The sequence below is a fragment of the Schistocerca cancellata genome, chromosome 9 (assembly GCF_023864275.1).
Source record: "Schistocerca cancellata isolate TAMUIC-IGC-003103 chromosome 9, iqSchCanc2.1, whole genome shotgun sequence".
NCBI lineage: Eukaryota > Metazoa > Arthropoda > Insecta > Orthoptera > Acrididae > Schistocerca > Schistocerca cancellata.
In genome coordinates, this window is record NC_064634.1 from 185,193,195 (window position 1) to 185,213,538 (window position 20,344).

The window sequence follows — 20,344 nt, forward strand, 5'->3', positions numbered from 1 at the left end:
TCTGTTAATCTGACGACAATTGATGACGCGGGGCGTTCTGTTGCAATGAGCGGTGCCCAGCTTAACGCAACCGGTTTGCAGGATTTACGTGACGAACAGACAAACTTTTCTAATGAAAATGAACAGTGTAATCAGAGTACGACAGATTCATTTAATCCCAGTGTAGCGCCTAAGAGCGCACATCCGATTAGCAGACATTTTCAAGAATCACAGAATAACCAAATGGTTACACAAAACGTGACAATTGCAGGTACGTCATCAAACAGCACAGAGAATAGAGCCGGTAATATTGACTTGGAACAAATTATGGCAAGATTGCTACAACAACAATCTAGTGAACAGAACAAAAAATTTAATAAAATTAATGAAAAACTAGACAACAATGATGAAAATTTCAGACAACTTAGTGAACAGAACAAACAGAAAAATTAGACAATAATTCCAGACAGCTTAGTGAACAAATTAGAGACGTTGCCGCGCAGTGTCATGATACTAAGGAACAGTTACGCGAGGAAATTGAGGCTTGTTCAAGAAAAAGTAGCGAAGAAATTAGATCTGTTGCTCAAGAATTAAGGGATATGCAAACAGCCACAACAGAAACACTTAGAGAGGAAATTAATGCAGTCGGTAAACAATGCTCTGAAAAAGCAACACAATTACGCGACGAGTTTAAATTAATGACAGCAGAACTTTCGCGCACAATGGACGCAAAGATAGACGCGAAATTCGAACAACAGAACACTCAAATTGACGAGCGTTTTATCATCACCTACAAAACAGTGATACGCGTTTCCGTAAATTCATACAGGATCAAAATAAAGTAAAACGACAAGTAATGGAATCAATCACAGCACAGAGACAAGAAGACAAACGTAAATTGTTTGAAAAGGCAAAAACATACGTAGACAACAATATTGCTACAGTGTCCGACAAAATTAATACCATCGAACAGTTGAACGCCGAATTACGTGATGAAATTTCTGATCTTAAATCAAAAACAGATACAAACACACACAGCAGATATTCAGACAGTGACAGACAGATTCGAACAATTAGAACTAACACAGGATTCCGATGTCGTCAAAGCTGACGTTAAAAGATTGAACGAAACCACATGTAAATTACAAAAACAGATTAATGCTTCTGACAGTAAGAACGATGATCAGGTAAAAATACTGACTGAAAAATGTGATGAATTGGCCAGTCGTATTGATGTTATTGAAAGTAATAATGACAGCAAATCAGACGATACCTCAACGGTTTCATTTAACCAAACAACTGAATTCCAAAATTTACAGCAGACAATTAATGAGATCGATTCGTCTAACAATACATTGCGTAGAAAATTGTCAAGTTTACAGCAAGAGGTAACAGAGATAAAAAATATTTCAGTTAATAACACATCACAGCAGACGCCACTTTACGAACATCTGACAGACTCACGCAGCGCGTATAATTTAGGTTATCTACAGAGAGTACGTGAGCTAGATTCAGAACAGCCACAGTCAAACAGATTCCCATACAATCCTGAATCTGTTCCGTCATACAGAGATGATAATTTTGATTACAAACATTTTCTGTCAGTGAGAAAATTTAAAGTGTTTAAAAATGACAGAACACAGATTCACCCACTGGGTTGGATACAACAATTTAGCTTTGCTTTTCCACCGACTTGGCCTGTAACGCATAAACTTGAATTTATTTGCAGTTTTTTGGAAGGCGAACCGGCAACTCGTATGAGACCGATCGCGAGACAATGCTATTCAGTAGAAGAATTTCAGAATGCTTTTCTGTCAGCGTACTGGTCGAAGACGACACAGCTTGGAATTTAAGATCAATTAATTAGTTTACCAAATTATGAGAACTCAAATTTTTGTACTGTCACGCAATTTTTTGAGCACATGGTCCAACAAAACCAGTACCTAAGTGAACCTTACAGTGAATCTGCACTTATTCAATTATGTATCTCTAAATTACCACGATCATTAAGAGTGTCACTTCTAACGGGTCAGCAAAAGGAAAACATTTCGGCATTCAGAGATCTGTTACAGCTTCTGGAAGTACAGCAATCGGATTATTCCTTTATAAACAAAAATTGTTCATATAACAACCAAGGCCAACAAACTTACAGTAATTACGGTCAACCACGTAATTTCAATAGCAATGGTAACAGACGCTTTAGGAACGACAACTACCAGAACTTTAATAGCAGACAAAATTTTTATTATCAGTATCGAGAGAATTATTAGCAAGAAGAACCACATTTTAATAACAATAGAGGTTTTTCACAACAACTGCAACAAAACCAGCCTGTTAGAATACCTAACCAACAATGTAATGCACAAGGACAACCTAACTTTAATGTTTCGCCGCGTGGACGTATAGTCCCTGGTACAACAAATAGTAACGCACGGCAGCAAAGGAACAACTACGTGCAGAAAACACAATACTTCAATTCCTATCGCAATGCACCGTATGGGAATGACTATTACGACAGACGTAAAAATAATGAGGACAATTTTCAGCGTACATCTAACAACAGTCGGTCTTACCAACAGCAAAATTATCCACAAGAACATATTCTCATGAATGAACCCGACAGTAGGTATCATCCAGAGCGTAATACGTCTGGAAGAAATAATAGAACAGTTCAAATAGGCGAAATGCCACAGAATCGTCCCGAAAATAATAACACGCCAGATAGAATCTGATTAGATACTGTACAGGTCGCATCTTCCAATAACACAAACACTTCTTTTGACACGCAGAATGTTGTTCACGAAAATGTAATTACTTTTGACGATATCCGAGACACTCTTTTGCAGGAAAGACCAGTTGTTCAGAAAACCATTTCACATCCTGTCATCGAAATTAAAATTCCAGAATGAGATTTTCACTCTGCAGCGGAGTGTGCGCTGATATGAAACTTCCTGGCAGATTAAAACTGTGTGCCCGACCGAGACTCGAACTCGGGACCTTTGCCTTTCGCGGGCAAGTGCTCTACCAACTGAGCTACCGAAGCACGACTCACGTCCGGTACTCACAGCTTTACTTCCGGACGTGAGTCGTGCTTCGGTAGCTCAGTTGGTAGAGCACTTGCCCGCGAAAGGCAAAGGTCCCGAGTTCGAGTCTCGGTCGGGCACACAGTTTTAATCTGCCAGGAAGTTTCATATCAGCGCACACTCCGCTGCAGAGTGAAAATCTCATTCTGGAAACATCCCCCAGGCTGTGGCTAAGCCATGTCTCCGCAATATCCTTTCTTTCAGGAGTGCTAGTTCTGCATGGTTCGCAGGAGAGCTTCTGTAAAGTTTGGAAGGTAGGAGACGAGGTACTGGCAGAAGTAAAGCTGTAGAGCACTTGCCCGCGAAAGGCAAAGGTCCCGAGTTCGAGTCTCGGTCGGGCACACAGTTTTAATCTGCCAGGAAGTTTCATATCAGCGCACACTCCGCTGCAGAGTGAAAATCTCATTCTGGAAACATCCCCCAGGCTGTGGCTAAGCCATGTCTCCGCAATATCCTTTCTTTCAGGAGTGCTAGTTCTGCATGGTTCGCAGGAGAGCTTCTGTAAAGTTTGGAAGGTAGGAGACGAGGTACTGGCAGAAGTAAAGCTGTGAGTACCGGACGTGAGTCGTGCTTCGGTAGCTCAGTTGGTAGAGCACTTGCCCGCGAAAGGCAAAGGTCCCGAGTTCGAGTCTCGGTCGGGCGCACAGTCTTAATCTGCCAGGAAGTTTCATATCAGCGCACACTCCGCTGCAGAGTGAAAATCTCATTCTGGAAACATCCCCCAGGCTGTGGCTAAGCCATGTCTCCGCAATATCCTTTCTTTCAGGAGTGCTAGTTCTGCATGGTTCGCAGGAGAGCTTCTGTAAAGTTTGGAAGGTAGGAGACGAGGTACTGGCAGAAGTAAAGCTGTGAGTACCGGACGTGAGTCGTGCTTCGGTAGCTCAGTTGGTAGAGCGCTTGCCCGCGAAAGGCAAAGGTCCCGAGTTCGAGTCTCGGTCGGGCACACAGTTTTAATCTGCCAGGAAGTTTCGAAATTAAAATTGGTTCATCGAAATTTTCAGCAGCAATCGATTCCGGATCACGTATGTCAGTAATAAATTAAGAAACTTTTAACGAATGTAACAAAGAGAATACCTATCCTACATTACCATTAGGCAAAACGAAAGTAAAAGGAGCAGTATCGAGTAAAGGAGTAGACATAAAATTAAAGACGCATTTATCATTTTGTATTGCAGGACATACATTTCACTCAAATTTTTGGATTGTTCCTTTATTGACAACAGACGTTATTTTAGGTACTAATTTTCTGTTACAACACGACGCAGTTATTGATTTTCAAAATTCCTATTTACTGTTGAAGGATGAAAATGTACAATTGGCTTTAGAATTTCAGCACTCTTTATCTGCGGAAGAACAGACAATTAATCGCACAGAAGTCATTTCCGTATCACGTAACATAGACAGTAATTCCACATTGTTCACGGATACGTATGTGCATAACTATAATACTCCAGACGAAGCTGACTATGATGTAATACAGATGATTTCTGATAAGGTTAAACAGAGTTGTGCAAATACAGACGACGAACGGACGCAACTACACAAAAATCTTTTACAGCAAGCTCCAGTTTTCGACAACATTCCTGGTACTATGTCCGGTTTTATGTATGAATTTCAAGTGAAACAGCACGATACATTTAAAGCAAAGCATTATCCCATTCCATATATCCACAGAGAACAAGTTAAAAAAGAGTTGCAAGATATGCTTGACCAAGGAATTATTGAACCAGCAGTTAGTCCGTACATAAACCCGCTACATATTGTTAAGAAAAAGGATGGCTCACTTCGCCTTGTACTTGATTCGCGTCACATTAATGACATTATTATTAATGAAACAGATCGACCACAGACACTAGAGGAACAACTACAGAAATTTCACGGTGCTGCTATTTATTCTACATTAGATTTAAAATCGGGATTTTGGCAAATTCAGCTTCATCCGAATTGCAGAAAGTATACAGCTTTTCTCTGTTTTGGCGACTGTTATCAATTTCGTAAATTACCGTTCGGCTTAACTATTTCTTCTGCAGCTTTTATTCGCGGTTTGAACACAATACTTCCGACAGAACTTAAAGACAGAATCACAACGTACGTAGACGACATTCTTATCGCAGAAGCTAACTGGTCTGAACACAATGTGATTTTAGAACGACTGTTGCATAATTTTCATGCGCAAGGACTCACAGTTAATCTCAGTAAATCGCACTTTGGTAAAACTTCTATAAAATTTCTTGGACACGTAATTTCAGCAGAAGGCATTGCGCCTGACCCGGAAAAACTTCAAGCTCTACGTGACATTACTGTTCCTACGACAAAGAAACAACTACGCAGTTTTTTGGGCTCAATTAACTTTTTTCGTAAATTTATTCATCACTCTGCCTTAGACACACCTAGATTATGCCAATTGACAGGTAAAAACACTATTTGGTCCTGGGATAAGCAAGCACATTCTGAATTTATGAACTTGAAACACGCCTTGTTGAATGCACCAGTTTTATCGCAGCCAGATCTTACCAGAAATTTTTCCATTGCCACCGACAGTTCCAACACCGCTTTAGGCGTACATATTTTCCAGGAAATTGAAGAAAATGGCTCTACAATAATTAAAAACATCGCATTTGCAAGTCGCATTTTATCACCTGCTGAACGAAATTATTCTGTTACAGAACTGGAAACATTATGTGTTGTATGGGCTTTTACGAGATTTAGGCATTTTCTTTATGGAAGACATACCACCGTCTACACAGATCATAGAGCAATACAATTTTTACTTTCAGCTAAATTCACTCACGACAGATTAAGCAGATGGAAGCTATATTTACAGGAATTTAATTTTACAATTGTTCACATTCCCTGTACACAAAATGTTATAGCAGACGCACTATCTCGTTCTCTCAGCAACAATCAGCAAGACGTCGCAACCAACTTCTGCAAAGCAAATTTCAGCGTTATATATATTCAACAAGTTGCATTTGAAAATTTTGTTTCGTCGTCATTACAGGACATAGCACAAGAGCAAAGACAACGTACGGAAAGAAATTAAACACCTTTGGCAAGATAAGAATAATGTTACGATTAGAAACCACTACACTGTACGCAATGACATTCTGTTTCGCCGCTCTCATCCAGACAGCAACAATTGGTTATTGTGCATTCCTGATGAACTTGTTAACAAATTAATCTGGTACACTCATTTAAGTTACGCACATTACGGAGCAAGAAAATGTTTTCTCATACTGAGACAACTGTTATTTTGCCAACATGGAGAAACGTATTCGACGAGTTTTAGCGTCATGTAAAATTTGCCAGAAAGCTAAGTCAGACACCACTTCACATATTCCTCCATTATATCCCATTGTACCTGTTAAATTGAGACATATGGCCGCTGTAGACATTTTTGGTCCGATTCCCAGAACTAATAGAGGTTTTTGCTACATCTTTGTCGCTGTTGAACTCACTTCAAAATTTGTTACCTTCACTCCGTTACGTAAAGCTACTGCTAAAACCGTTTCGAAAGCATTTATAAAACATTTTTTATTTCATGTAGGGCATGTGATGAAAGTAATTTCCGACAATGGATCACAATTTCGATCTGCTATATGGACACGAATGTTACGAGCTAGAAACATTTCTCCGATCTATATATCCAAGTACCATGCTTCTTCGATTAATGAAAGAAATTGGTAAACTGTGTAGAATATACTGCCACAAAAGACATATTGATTGGGACACACACATATTCTCATTCCAAGATGTAATTAATTCCATACCAAATGAATCCACTATGCTATCTCCGTATGTTATACTGAAAAATGTTGAACCACCTAACAAAATTAAAGAATTAGTAAACTTTCCTACATCTCGTCGACTACGACACCATGAAATAATTGACATTGCGCTGAACAACATCAAACGTGCCGCAGAGCGCCGGAGAAGACAACAAAAACAGGTTTGTACACGCCGTGACTTTCACATTGGACAGAAGATATTAGTACGTACACAGTCTTTATACAACAAAATAAAAGGTAGGTGCAGTAAATTTGAACTTCTATACGCAGGTCCATATCGGATTCGCAGCATTCCTCACCCCAATGTTGTACACGTCGAAACTCTGAGAACCAGAAAAAGTAAAGGCAACCACCATGTCTCTAACATTAAACCCTTTATAGAATGAAGATACTTTATGATTTGACATGCTGTAATGCCATTTGCTAATTTTTATGACCACTTATGCAATTATACTCACATGACTACTTTCTGATGATTATCGTATTTTTTCTTGGCAAGTGCCCGGCAAGGTAAGGTTAGCAGGTCGTTCTTCTTGTCGATTACACATCAGACCGTGCATATTTTTCCAGATGAACTTACACATTTTATGACTACTTATGCAATTATATTCACGTGAACGCTTACAGACGATTATCGTATTTTTTCTTGGCAAGTGCCCGACAATGTAAGGTTAGCAGGTTGCTTTTCTTGTCGTTACACATCAGACCGTGCACTTTTTCCATTTTTTATGTATGTATGATTGTTTTCCTGTTTTGTTTGTATGCATTATGAAATAGCTAAGACATAGCAAACACCAGTTGACTTTGACATTTTTGCTTTAAGATATCTCAACATCGTGACTACTTTACTTTTTTTGCTGCTGCATTGTGATATTCTGTGTACATTTTTGCCTCTGAACACTATCTATGTTTTTCACATGTTACGTTTTCTGTCATGCTATGCTGTATGCTTAGCTATGTTACCATAAACCAGTCATTTTTTTGTGAGTATATGATTTAAATGCAAGACATTAATCTTTGTTCATTATTTTCAGAAAGAAATAACGTGTAAAGGAAATAAATTAAACAGAAATGGGAATTTCACCTATGGAATAAACGAAAGAGAATGCAATATCTTGTGATGAAGAGTAAATGGATCAGGATTGACAAGCATTAACAAGAATATACTGTACACATCGTAGAATAGCAGTCTTAACTAATTTTTCTTTCAGAATACGAGGCGATTGATGCAGGCTGTCAGACAGAACTGTACATCTTAGTTTTAGTGATGAAATATGCTAGAGATAAGGAATAGTTGTATAATGAGTAATGAAGTGATTTTTTTTTGCAGATGATAATGAATGCTGATGGATAATGATGAAGAGTATGCTACTATGGATAATGAAGTTTTTCTTTATAGGTGATGATAATAATGGAATTATGATAATGAAGTGATGGATAATGAAGTTTCTTCTTTACAGATGAGGATATTGCTGAAGTTATGTATTTATGCTATGTAGTTATTTAAGTATTTGTTGCAGTTTGCTTTGACAGCAGGTGTTGTATTGCATAGTATAATGACAGAAGGTTTTGGAAAGGACAGCTATGGAACACATTTTTATACACATTTCACTACTTGTTAATTCGAAGTTCACTACTTTTCAGCATAAAATGCATTTCTTCTTTCAGCTTAATAATCCATTTTTTTATATATTTTCGCAGGAGAAATTATTTATGAGATTAATGTGCTATAAGCAGTTGTTCATTAAATCTATATCATTTATGAATGTGATTACATATACTCTACCTGTTTCATAATCTTGCAACAGCAGGCTCATGACGAATGACATTACACATTTTCATTTACAGCAACAACCCAGAAGCAATTTTTTTTCTTGCTTTCCCCTATAATTACCCAAAGTAATGCATTGCTAACAAAAAAACAAAACAAAAATGTATTACCAGTCCCAAATAATGATGCCAGTTTAAGAGAGTTCTGAGTAATGCTGATCAGCTATGAATAATATGTCACTTGAATAATGAATTCTACTGATTACGGTTTTGAAATGACCAATGACAATGTTGGCTGTAAATCAATTAATGAACATTTTTCTGTAATATTACATACATGGTACAGAAATGTTCAATAACTGGGCTATGAATGCCGCAAACTACTATTGTAATTCTCATTGAATACTAATATATGACTTAATGTCCTTCACCTTCTCACCTGACTACCCTGAATTACTGCAATATCCATTTGTCCTGTATATCCTCTTGATCATTGAGCACTATATTTGGTTTTGCACTAATTCTACGTTGGTGTGCCTTGTAAAAGCGTGGTGTTGACACGACATGCTGTCCACCACCGTAAGCGATGGAGACGTTATTATGGTCCCACTGTTTGGTGTACCTGATGTACTGCCAAAATGATAACATGGAATATTACTACGACATTTCAGTGTCTTGGCTACGCTGATAAACACTTATGGGAAAAGAACTTCAGATTGTCTCACTTGGTGTTGTACTTCTGTGAAAAGATATGGACTTTCAGTGCAGCTGCGTGCAACCTAAAGTGCTACAACCATGATGCAATCCTTCCCTTTCCTATCCTAATTCTTGTAACATAATGAAAATCATTTTTTTGCTAACATGATTTATATTCATGGCATATACATTTTGTGATTTTCTGATATATTCTGAATTTCAGTGCGTGTGCACTTTTGTCATTTTATAACATGATTACTACTCATTGTATGTACATTTTGAATTGCTGATATGTTCTAAACTACAGTACATGTGCACCTATGTCATTTGTCAATGAGATTTGTTGTGAAAACTTTGAGGAATTTTTCAGTGCATGTGCACTTATGTCATGTGTTAATATGTTTTCTACTGAACTTCAGTGCCTGTGCACTTTTCTCATTTTTCAATATGACTTTTACTCATTCTGTATACATATTGTGATTTCCTGATATGTTCAATGCTTCAGTGCGTATGCACTTATGTCACTTGTTACTCATTGTATATACATTTCGTCATTTGCTGATATATTCTGTACTACTGTGCGTGTGCACCTTTGCCATTTGTGAATATGTATTGTACTCATTGTATATATTTTGTCTTTGTCTGATACGTTTTGTACTCGGTGCATGTGCACCATATTTACTTCATGTTCTACATCTGTATATTCTCTGTAATCGTAAAGTTAATTAGTTAAGAAAAAATTTGTTGCTCATGGCAAGTCCAAATGACTCACCATCGCTGCCAAATTTTTGCCCCCCCCCCCCCAGTGGAGGGTTATGAAACACGTATGTATTCAGTATAGCGGTGGCTCTTAGCCGTTCGCAGTACCAGCACAGCAAGGCCGTTCTGGTTAGTGTTACAAGGCCAGATCAGTCAATGATCCAGACTGTTGCCCCTGCAACTACTGAGAAGGCTGCTGCCCCTCTTCTTCAGGAACCACACGTTTGTCTGGCCTCTCAACAGATACCACTCCGTTGTGGTTGCCCCTACAGTACGGCTATCTGTATCACTGAGGCACGCAAGCCTCCCCACCAACTGCAAGGTCCATGGTTCACGGGGGGGGGGGGGATGGGCTCTTCAAGTAATCGATATTTAAGATTGCGGAACCACGCTGCTGCTAGGCATGCAGGTTCAAATCCTGCCTCGGGCATGGATGTGTGCTATGTCCTTAGGTTAGTTAGGTTTAAGTAGTTCTAAGTCTAGGGGACTGATGACCTTAGATGTTAAGTCCCATAGTGCTTAGAGCCATTTGAACCATTGTTTGAATTAAAAAGGTTTCAAATATTCAGTTTCAGAGGCGCGGTGGAGCCGCGCAGTCCATTGCGCCTTGCCACAATTCGAGCGGCTCACCCCGTCGGAGGTTCGAGTCCTCCCTCGGGCAGGGGTGAATATGTTGTCCTCAGCGTAGGTTAGTTAAAGTTAGATTAAGTAGTGTGTAAGCCTAGGGACTGATGACCTCAGCGGTTTGGTCCCATAGGAAGTTACCACCTATTCAGGTTTGTGGCAATTACATTAATGGTACAATCGTCATCGTGCTCTTAACTGGTATTCTTAATTAATAACGAAATCCAGTTATATGATTGCTCTTCACGACGCAAGTCAGAATTGGCATTTCATTTACGAAGACCGAGAGCCAAGTATATTAACTATATTATCACTAGATCGGAAAGGCGAGGTGAGGCACAGTATGCACGAACAGCGAAAACTTTTTCATTTCATCAATTTGTCGGGGTGTTAGTAAGAAAAAATTTCGTAAATGTTTTAAATTATGTGTAGTATCTGTCGGAAATCACTAAGTGCTCTCAAATACTGTATTGATTAGAGTGTGGATAATTTGTGCACTGTGAGTTACCCTGCCTCGATACACATCCACAGTGTTTACCTCTAATACTTTGTCGTGATGTTTTAAACATTTAACATACGAATTTTCCCCTTAAGGAGTAGATTATGACAGCATTTTAAATTTTTGAATTTGCTCAGTAATTATATGAAACACTGGAAGCAACCTGCAACTGGCACTTGATGCCGTAAACCAGGTTAACCATTTAGTAATATAGACGTAGCCCGCCCGGCTAGCTGCATGGTCTAATGCGCTGCTTCCCAAGCAGGAAGGCGTGCCGGTCCCAGGCAGGAATCCGCCCGGCGGATTAGTGTCGAGGTCCGGTGTGCAGGCCAGCCTTTGGATGGTTTTTAAGGTGGTTTTCCATCTGCCTCGTCAAATGCGGGCTGGTTCCCCTTATTCCGCCTCAGTTGCACTATGTCGACGATTTCTGTGCAGACACTTTCTCCACATATGTGTACACCATAATTACTGTACCACACAAACACTTGGGTTCCACTCGTCTTGTATGATGCGTTTCCGAGGGGTGGGGATGGGGGGAGGTTCATTGGGGGCCGAACCGCTCAATAACCCTGGGTTCGGTGTGGGGCAGCGGCGGGGTGGGTGGACTGCTGGGGTTTGTTGTGGGGTTGTAAATCACTGAGGGCTCTCCATCGTTTCTAGTTCCCCAGTTCAACACACACACACCATGAGGTGGTAGACAAAAGGAAGAAAACACAAAACATTACCTTGCCTCATACGGCGCGGAAAACCCACTGGCATTCAAAACAGCTTCCAGTCATCTCGTAAGTCCTGTTTGGTTCTCAAAGGTACATTTTTACACCCTTTGTGCAAAATAGTAGCAAGTTCAGGCAACGACAATGGATGTGGATGTAATCACGCACCCTTCTCTCCAATGTAGTCCAGAAAGGCTCAATAATACAGGAATATGGTGACTGTGGTGGTCAAGGAATATGTGATACTTCATCCTGGCGCTCACGGAACCAGTCCTGGACAATGAGAGCTGTGTGACCAGGGCCTCAGTCGTCTTGGAACACAGCTTCACAATTGGAGAACAAAAACTGTACGATGGGATGAATCTGATCAGCCAAAATGGTCAGGGAATCCTCGACAGTAATGCGACGTTGCAGAGTGACCATGGGACAAATTGAGCATCGCGATATGGTCGCCCAAATATCACCGAATCGCCGCCATATTTAACTCTTGGGACTTTGGTCAGAATTTGGAACCAATGTGCAATAAAACCTATCCGACCAAATTTTTTCTTCCGTTGCTCCTGTTACGGTCTTTTGCAGCACTTATGTGTGGGTTTGGAATTCTATCTCGCCCAGCTTACGGAGCTCCTCTCGTGTTACTTTGCTACTGACAAGGTTCGAGAATGCGACATTCACTTGTGCAGTGATTTTTGCAGCTGTCGTCCTCTTATTTTTCGGCTCACTCCTCTTCAATAACCGTCCTTCACGATCACTCACCACACATTTTCGTCCTCTTTGAGATCTAGCGATTTTTTTCTTCGCTTTCCCTGTATAACTATTCGATACGATGTTCGATGCTTCTTGAAACACTACACATTCCGCTAACTTGGTTACGGAAGCAGCCACACCGCAAGCACCAACAATTTTCCCATGTTCGAATTCACTTAGCTTCGACATAACGCAACGAGGATATTTCACGGGTGCCATTCGTTGTCAGATACAACAGCGCTGTCTGCAGGCTCGGCTAGCATTTGCGTTCATGTTCAATCATTCCTCTCTCACGGTGTTTCCATATTTTTGTCAAAGCCCTGTACAATTACTGTTAGAGTTCGCGCAAAATAACACGGTGCAGGCGCATAAACGTATTTTCGTCATGAGCGTTGTGTGATTCTGTACTTTTGTTTGAAAGGGTCTTAGCTGACTGTTGCACACCACAAACATTCTTGTTGCTGTCTCGTAATTACAAAATTTGGTACCACAGTCTTCGCTTACCTTAGATTCAGCGGGATTTCTTCGTAATTACGCAAAACGTAAAACGCCATTAAATTTTTGTCGTAAGAGCAAACGAGGTAGCAAGTATCTCATTAAAAACTGCACTTCAGAGGCTAAAGGGACGGCTAGTTATTCCAGCCACTTGAAGGGAATAAAGGAGATGGGGAAAAAGGTATCTTCAAGTGTTGCCTAGGGCTTCACTACTTCACAGTTGTAGTTTATTTTACACTGCCAGTATGGTAATAAGTGACGGTGCACGCTACACTACATTTTTACCGCATTTTTGTTTTAAGAGATTTCATAATTTTCCGTTTACCCCATCAACAGTCCTGCAGTCTGAGTTACTAACCCGATATCACGGTTCATGGTACATGGTTCAAGACCAGAGCGGCATGTTGCCAAACGACTTCCATGGACAACCAGAATTTAATTTTCAATATTTTGCGTTATTATTACTTAAATTTAAAATTTCAAAGTGCTGTTATAATTTAGTCATTAAGAGTTGTAAATGTGATGTCCTTAGGTTAGTTAGGTTTAAGTAGTTCTAAGTTCTAGGGGACTGATGACCATAGATGTTAAGTCCCATAGTGCTCAGAGCCAAGAGCTGTAATCATACGTTAAAAACACAGTAAGACAAGTATTACGGTTATAAACTTTTTATGCAAGGTGCTTCAGCTGCCCCTACTCGAAATGTTATATCTGCCATTCAAAAACCAAGTGCGGAATTTTCATATTCTCTCACTCGCTACCTTTCTGTAGGAAATTCGATGTAGCTAAATTTTGTACTGTTTTACGTTTTTTTCTAGAGGCCGCAGATTGCAGTTATTCAGAGAAACGCTCCCTACCACTGTACAGAAATAGGCGACTGATCGAATTATTTCCCAAATTCAGCCTTTTTTGGTCTTCATTGAAGCCAGCCGGTGTGGCCGAGCGGTTCTAGGCGCTACGGTCGCAGGTTCGAATCCTGCCCCAGCATAGACATGTAATGTCCATAGGCTAGACAGGTTTAAGTACTTCTAAGTTCTAGGGGACTGATGACCTCAGATGTTAAGTCCCATAGTGCTCAGAGCCAGTTGAACAAGTTCTTCTTCGAATGGCCTTTTCACACCAATTGTAAAATTAACGTTTGTGTAAATTTTACCTAACAGGTTTTGAATCTTAATAACATAAAATAGCAGTTTGTATTAGTCAAGTCTTCTGACTACGAAGCTACTGTGCATGTTTGGATCGAACTCTCAACGTAATTAGTTTTAGCATAACTTTTACAACAGCCGTTTTCCTTTCACTACCCTCATGATCACGTTTAAATTAATACTGTTAACGAAGTAGGCGACTAGACCAAAAAAAAAAAAAGACTAAAAAAGTCGAATATCGAGAACAGTTCGTGTAGTCGGAAATTTTTGTGCTATGGTAGTAAGGAGTGCCATGAACAACAAACTAGAAATTGTAACTGGTGAGAGATGAGTGCGGGGGTGGAGATACGTTTTAAGGTCAGTTTTGTACCTTCTTCTTGAAATAACGTGAAAACTGTGGTCCCAGCGGAAACATATATTCCAATACAAAATTTAACTACATTAAATTTCTCACAAAAAGATTCTGTTCATTTTTTCTCTCGAACTAACAGTCTGTGCATAGCGAGGAAGAGAATATGAAAGGCTCGAGAGTCCTTTTTTATGAACAGACACAACGTTGTTGGTTGCATAAAACGACATCGGTAGGTACAACTGAGTCACCCTCCATTCTTGAGACAGCACAACTCACCGCGCGCAAATAGACAGATTACATTCGTACAGTATTTGAGGTTCAGAGAACTTACTCACTTGGAATAACTTTACACATAATTTCAAACATTTAAGAAACTTTTTCGCGCTGATTACTCTCCCCCTCCCCCTCCGAAAAATGATGAAATGAAAAAAGTTCATAGCTGACTATATTTCCGCCGTTCACGCAATAAAACTGCCGTATCAATCATGACGTTTCAGTTTATCACCTCTTTACTGCTAATTCCATTCCCAGCACATTTTGCAGAGAGTATCCACATATACCACTGAATATACATAAAAATTATATGATTGTACAACAAACAGTTCAGGAGACATGAGTCAGAAACATTGATATACGTGAAACGCTATATTTTCTTAAAACTGAATGCAGCTTATCCAGGCTGTACTCATCCGGTGTTTAATAAAATGAGAGGTTAGCGACTTCGAACAAACTTTAAACCTAATTTCAAAGCTTCTTTAAACTACTTTTCGCTTACCTGTTCTACATCAATATTAAAGCCATTAATTCCTTTGTAATCAGAAATTTGAACTTTGTTTATGAACTGAAGTTCGAGTCTTTAAAGAACAGCTCCTTTTTTGTATTCTAGAAGCGGCAACATTTTTGCCCGAAATGTTATGACACATTCAATATCCCTGTTTGGGTCTACAATGACATCTTCAGGACACAGCACACTATGAAGTGTGTCAGTGTATAATCATGTATTTTAACCTGTCAGTCATATTTACGTATTCTTACTATGGACATGGAATGCATAAACATTGTAGACACAAGGACACTGTCTTCTTAAACGGAATGATTAGGCGTTGACAATTTCAGAGTGAGCTGTCACATGAAAAATTTAATATGCTGAAATCGCAGTTGTCAATAATTAAATTTAACAACAGTGCAGACGGAAAGCGTTGTTCATTACTAAAATTATGAAATTACCTTGTGTAGTGGCGGTGTGTAGTCAACCATGTTTTCTTTGGTTGGTTCTTTCGTTTATGCGACTATTTCTTTTTCGGTACTATGGTGAGCAGCTGTTGACTATATCTCTGTCGCGTTACTGACAGCACTGACGTAATCTGTTAATACGGCCATATGCATACTCACTAACTGCAACGTAACAAGTTACATGAAATATACATTTGCAGACAGGCTCCTATTGTCGAACTTCACGCCCCCTATTGCGCGGTGGCGGTTTCCAACACAGCCCTCTCACTTTAGTTATTGCCCTCGCCACCGAACCATCTGTGCAGCTAAGGGTCAAGTTATTTTTTATGCAACCTATCTTATTGTTTGTTCCTGACAACTGGGTGTCGTTGGCTCTCCAGCCATGGACTTTGCGATCTGTGACGTCAACATGATGTTCCCGACCAGAAATATTTTAGCTGCGACTTTTCTCACTGCTTTAAAATAGTAACATCCCTTCAGACTTCAACCAGTCTTAGAACTGGCTGTGTACATCGTGCACAGGCATGTTCAATTTTTATTTTTATTTTTAGCCAGATTAAAAAACGGAAGATTAAATTGCTGCGAGTAAAAATTTTGGAAATTTGTGGTAAGGTCTTATGGATCCAAACTGCTGAGGTCATCGGTCCCTAAGCTTACGCACTACTTAATACAACTTAAACTAAGTTACACTAAGGACAACAAACACACCCATGCCCGAGGAAGGATTCGAACCTACGACGGGGGTAGCCGCGCGGACCGTGACAATGCCGCAAGTGAAACAAGTAGCAATGATATTTGTAATCATACCTACGACAAATATTTGGCTGTTGTTTCCAAATATGTCGCTTCTTCTGAGGTCGTGCTTAAGGAGCAATTTAAGAATACAGTTTAAAAGGCTGCGAGTGAAATGAGCAGCAATGTGGACTGACGATACGCCTCACTGTTGCTGTGTCAAAGGAAGCCGCGACAGTGAGGGAGGCTCTGATCGGGAATTCCACCGTGTAGAACTGGATGGTTGGAACTGGCGTCGGCCAGTGTGGCCGTGCGTTTCTAGGCGCTTCAGTCTGGAACCGCGTGACCGCTACGGTCGCAGGTTCGAATCCTGCCTCGGGCATGGATGTGTGTGATGTCTTTAGGTTAGTTAGGTTTAAGTAGTTCTAAGTTCTAGGGGACTGATGACCATAGATGTTAAATCCCATAGTGTTCAGAGCCATTTGAACCATTTTTGGAACTGGCACAGTGCTTGCAGCACCTACAAAAGGATCGCAAACGTCTCGGTCGGAAAGTCCACGGAGCCTTAAAATTGCACGTTTTTTAGACAAAAAAAATCGTCACGGTCACTACGCATAAACCTGTATTCAGGTGGTGTTTGCTTATTGCTGATTGTCGTTTAATTATTTGGTTGTATGACAGGCACTTTCTGGTTAGCGCTGTGAATTCTTTTGAAGGCTTTGCCGTATTTTATTATTATGTACGTGAAGCGGTACAGTCAATCTGCTCCATTTAACCCTTGCTTACCAATATTATCTGAGTGTCACTAGACTGCTTGCCGTGGTGTTCTGTGACATAATGAGAATTTTCTCCACGTAATACTCATGAAATATGGCCAGTGGATATGAGAATGGACCTGTCTGTGTTTTATTTTAATGTGTCACACTTCACATTTTCTGTCTTTACTCATCCATAAATGCGGTTTGCAGGAAGTTTGAACGTGTGGGGTATAGAAAGGTGAGGGGCTAACCAAACACAGAAGGTGGCGGTTTTCTCAAAGTACAACCTGTGGGTAAAGCTATGCGAAGAGACTTCCTGAGGGTTTTGTGAAAGATCGACGGAATCGGGAGTTAGAGGGCGGCAGGTGGTCGCATCCAGTAGGAGACGTTCACCTCCCTGGTGCTTGAACAGGGAGGCGTTGTCTCTGGAAGTCCGCCATGTTTTATACGCTGTCAAACTGACTGGCTCGAGGTGGGGAAGCTCCTGTGGATCTCTTGCTGTTGAGGCGAGAAAAATGAGTTACAGTGAGTTCAAAAAGTATTCGTTTCGTTGTAATTTTTTTTTAAAAACTAAGTATATCTCACGTGAAAGGAAGGGAACATAAAATGTGAACATCCAGTCATATGCAACGAACCTCATTGATGGCCAAGGAAATAAATGCATCCATAGCGATAACAAATTTGACAAAATGGAGAATTTATTCAAAGGCTTCTTCGTAAAGTATTCGTCCATTCCTATTTTTTTAATCTACGATATGAAAATATGATTTCAATTGCAAAACTTAATATTTAGTGGGGTTTCTCTCTGCAGCTATTACTGCATGTAGTCGTCTGGGCATAGACTTGACCAAGTTTGCCGTCAGAGAGGCTGGAATTTTGTCCCACTCGTCTTGAAGTGCTTCTTTTAGGTCTCTCTTGTCAGCAATGTGTCTTCTTCTGATACTATCTTTCAGTACTTTCCAAAGGTGTTCAATAGGATTAATGTCTGCGCTCTGAGGAGGGGTGTAAGTTGTTTGCGGTATTGTACAGGAGCCACAGCCTTGTATTTAGAGCCGTATGATTTGGGTCGTTATCTTGTTGAAAAATTTAGTTTCCTTGTAGACCTAATTTTTCGGCGCTAGGATTCAGATTTTCCTTTAAAATATTGATATACATATGGTGATCCATTGTACCTTCTATGAAACTTAATTTTCCAACACCTGCAGCACTCATACAGCCCCACACCATCAGGGAGCCACCACTGTGTTTAACCGTTGGCAGAAGATTGAGTGGCAACATCTCCGCATTCTTCTTACGCCACACAATTCACCTGCCATCCGACCCGAATACGCTATATTTACTCTCATCAGAAAATATTACTCTATTCTTCCGTTTTGAATCTATGTTCCATCTCCAAATGAAGAAGTTTCTTTCGATTCTGTTCCCTGATCCAAAATTTCTTGCGCGCTACCCGACCGTGATACCCACACGTTTTGGAGGTATTTCTGATTGTGTTGGCACATACCTTCTTTCACCTAGACTCTTAACTCCACAGCCAACTTAGGAGCGCTGATTTCAAGTTTCTTCTTCATTTCCTTCATGACAAATCTCACGTCTGCACCAGTCAAAGTGTGAGGGCGTCCGGTACATGGTTGGTTACTTAATGATTTTGTTGCGCAAAATCGATCTATTATCGACTGTCCCGTCGATCTATGTCTACCGACAACTTAGCAACCTCATAAGAAGATTTTCACTCAATATGCTAGCGCAGAATAAGTTTCCTTTCGATCAGCGTCATCTCAATACCCTTACGGTCCAAGGCGCTATTTGCACTGTATCGACGCAGTTCAGAACCATAACAGGCGATAGAGTGGGGCCGCGCACGGTTGACCCTAGTGTGTGCCGTGGGTCAGCGCTATAGTTTCAATCACTGCGCACAAAATTTCGGCATGTTGAGATGGTGGACGAATACTTTATGAACTAGCTCTTGTATTACATTTTCTATTTTGTTGACCTTGCTGTCTATATGGATGTATTTCTTTCCTTGCTTTTCAACAAAAACGACTTACCGAGGTACTTCTTACATGACTGCCTATTAAGATTTTGTATACATTTCATTTCATGTTACACACACTTTGTTTTCTAAAAGATATGCAGCTAGACGAATACTTTTTTGACACACTGTATATCATCGTCGATAACGTTCGCAGTTTGTCATTTGGAGTCAGTGTAGTCATCGAAGTGTTAGCAGACGGTTTAAATGTGGTAATTTTGATAGTTTAAGAGATAACAGCAAACATGGTTATTGTCCATTGAGACTGCGTGTTGGCCATCAGCTCTGCGCTCTGTTTCGAGAGTACTTGCTGTTTAAGATTGTACAGTTGTGTGCCGTACGGCGAAAACTTCCACGAAGTTTTGGTATTTCTCATCTTTGTGCTTCTCTGGTGAAATCGCTGGTTGTGTAGAACATCTTTGCCACAGAGGCTTGTAGTGCGTGTGTTGTCTACAAGGCGGCGTATGACAGACAGCGACGGCAGTCTCGAGTTAGTAGCGGCACGAGGAAGGTGGCAAGCCGGGTCCCCTGCTGGGAGCGTGTATGCGCCGGAAAACGACTTGACCCCGCCTGGAGAAATAGCGCGGCCTAGCTGTAGTTGAGAGCCGTTGCTCGGAGAACTATAATTTGGAAAGGAGCTCCCCTTTCACATGCAAGAGCGCTTTAGTTCCACAAACTGGTGTTGTCCGAAGGATGTCTGTACAGCCGTCACTACATGGTGGTCCATTGATCGTGACCGGGCCAAATATCACACGAAATATCAAACGAAAAAAACTACAAAGAACGAAACTCGTCTAGCTTGAAGGGGGAAACCAGATGGCGCTATGGTTGGTCCGCTACATGGCGCTGCCATAGGTCAAACGGACATGAACTGCGGTTTTTTAAATAGTAACCCCCATTTTTATTACCTATTCGTGTAGTACGTAAAGAAATATGAATGAT

The 20,344-nt window shown here is 40.4% G+C and overlaps 2 non-coding genes across 2 annotated transcripts; both read left to right on the forward strand.

The window, feature by feature from the left end:
- Positions 1-3,631: 3,631 nt before the first annotated feature.
- On the forward strand, positions 3,632-3,706 carry Trnas-cga (transfer RNA serine (anticodon CGA)). Its single transcript has one exon. It is a non-coding gene; the product is annotated as a tRNA-Ser (tRNA).
- Positions 3,707-3,931: 225 nt separating this feature from the next.
- On the forward strand, positions 3,932-4,006 carry Trnas-cga (transfer RNA serine (anticodon CGA)). Its single transcript has one exon. It is a non-coding gene; the product is annotated as a tRNA-Ser (tRNA).
- The last annotated feature ends 16,338 nt before the right edge of the window (positions 4,007-20,344 follow it).